The following is a 2,455-nucleotide window of genomic DNA, read 5'->3' on the forward strand; positions in this document are numbered from 1 at the left end:
AATTTTAATATTCGGTACTCGAGTTATTAAAAACGTGACAGTTAAATAAATACTAAAAATCTTTCTGGACAGAAAGAACCCTGTACGTTTATTCAAGATAAAGCAGCAGCCCCCAAAGGCGACATTGGTTTAATGAAAACGTTTCTTGCGAACCCGCCCGTCCTACTGTCTGCCTTAAATCAACCGTTTAAAGGGCTCGTGAAATATTCCCATCATATCGGACGACTGCCGGATTCAACGTCCCCAACGAGATTTTAATTATTACTGGTTAATACGAAGTTTCCTTTTCCTGCGGCATATCGCGTTTCTCCTGTACCGAATGCAATAAGTCGTGTCGATTTCGAACGAGACCGTAAATGATTGACTCGGGATGAGAATCTGGTATTCTCGGAGGAGACGATTGGCTCTTTCCAGGTAATTTTGCACCGCGAAACGGGGAACCTTCAATTTTTCATTGTACTCGCCGAACGATCGTGGTTTCTGCTTCGGTGTACAGACATTTTGTCTGTTTCGCTTTTCGAGTGACTATAGTGGTAATATTTATCATCTAACGTGGTGTTCCTTAACGCTTTATCTACCAGCAGCCTATTTAATAAACTTCCATTCCAAAACAAACAGCAGCGTTTGCTTCCTGGAATTTAGTAACTGTCTTGTTTGTTTTCTTACGGTGCTCAACTTTTGGGAACAGACCAGATGTACTCAGTAACAAAATCGTAGAAATTACGATTCAATTTTTGGTTTCAGTCTAGATCGATATACACTCATTATTTGTATACTATTTATTGTATACTTGATTGTATACTCACAAAGAAAAAAAATTCTTTCCTAAGGTGTAGCCTCTTATAAATAGACTTTTTCTCAATTTTAGTGGATATGCGCAATTCTAGTTCTTAGTACTTGTATTTGTAATTAATTATGTGATAAATAGAATATTTATGAATTCTAGTGTTAATATACAAGACAAAACGTGCTTTATGTATTCATATAAATAACCTCGATGAAGATTCAAAGACAAATCGCAATATTCGTTTAGGATCACCCTTTATTAAAATAAACTAGACATTGCAACATCCAGAATACAAAATATACTTCAAATACTCATACATGAATTTGTATAAAATAATACGAAAATAACGATATATGAGGAATGAAATATAATAAAAATATGAAAATAAAATAGACATTGCAACACCTTTAAGACAAAATATACTTCATATACTCATACATGAATTTGTATAAAATAATACGAAAATAACGATATGTGAATAGTGAAATGTAATGAAAATATGAAAATAAGATAGACGTTATAACAACTAGAAGACAAAATATACTTCATATACTTATATACAAACTTGTATAAACATCCGCAGTCTAGTAATTAACACTTAGCCCAAATGAAGATACAAAGCCGAATCCCGAAATTAATTAACGATTACCCTTTATTACTCCCCAATTTAAATACGAAAATAAACTATACATTATAACATCACTTAAACAAAACCTACTCTACACACTCATCTGCGTCCCAAAATGTATAAATTTTGTATAAACATCCGCCTAACAATAAATGCTTAGCCCAAACGAAGATTCAAAAATAAATTACAAAATTCGTTAACGATCGCTGTATTACTCACCAGCCAGCAGCGTTTTCCCAGCACTAACCTCGTCAATGACTCGTGCGAAACTGAATGTACACCGTAAACAATCGCGCGAAGGTGAACGACTTCCAGGAACTTGGCAAGCCTCTCGAGGAGCGAGAAAGAAAAAAAAAAGGATCGCGCGAAATTCCGTCTCCGCGTAATAAATTCGCGAAAGGGGGCGAAAGTTCGAGAAGTAAAAGTAAAAGGGTGTTCGAGGGGGATCGGCGGCGAGGGAAACGGGCGAGGGGCAGGAGAGGAAGGAAGGAAGTAAACGTTACCACGTGCTAAGAGTCGCTCGGTGAACGAGTTCGCTTAAATAACGTCGCGGCGCGCGGAATCCTGGTGAATAGCGCAAAGTAGTTAGGAAAATGTCTTACTTAAGAGAAAGTTCGTCGACCCGGAGGCGGAGGGGGTTGAGAGCGACCGGGAGTAGATCGTCGTGACGACCCTGGCCCAGAAACAAAAGCGAGAGAAGAAGCTTGTGAATAATTCAACTGCGCGGGAAATGAGGAAAGAGTTCGCTGAAAAGTTTCCTCCGAGGAATTTTACGCGCCCCGGTTTTCTTTGATCGCCGTGGCCTTGAAACTCTCGCGAAGAAACCCGACGAAGGGTGACGGGAAGGGGGACTTAATTGAACCCCGGTGGGTCGGATTAAAGACGTTCCCTCGTTACCGCCGACGAAAGCGATTTTACGAGGGAGGAAATATTGAACGACTTTTTCGCGTCTTTGCTGGTCCCGTTCGCGTAATTACGAGGTTGGACCTTCCGAAGCGAATTAACAGAGAAACGTACTAAATGTCTGAATATTTTTTCGA

The 2,455-nt window shown here is 39.1% G+C and overlaps 1 long non-coding RNA gene across 1 annotated transcript in view; it reads right to left on the minus strand.

Annotated features, from left to right (window-relative positions):
• LOC128876167 (uncharacterized) overlaps positions 1–2,190 on the minus strand; it is an 84,251-nt gene extending 82,061 nt beyond the window's left edge. The window contains exon 1 of the long non-coding RNA XR_008456959.1: positions 1,635–2,190. This is a non-coding gene — a long non-coding RNA (uncharacterized LOC128876167). The remainder of the gene's footprint in view (positions 1–1,634) is intronic.
• Between the last annotated feature and the right edge of the window lie 265 nt (positions 2,191–2,455).

Source organism: Hylaeus volcanicus, chromosome 5 (genome assembly GCF_026283585.1).
Source record: "Hylaeus volcanicus isolate JK05 chromosome 5, UHH_iyHylVolc1.0_haploid, whole genome shotgun sequence".
Classification (NCBI taxonomy): Eukaryota; Metazoa; Arthropoda; class Insecta; order Hymenoptera; family Colletidae; genus Hylaeus; species Hylaeus volcanicus.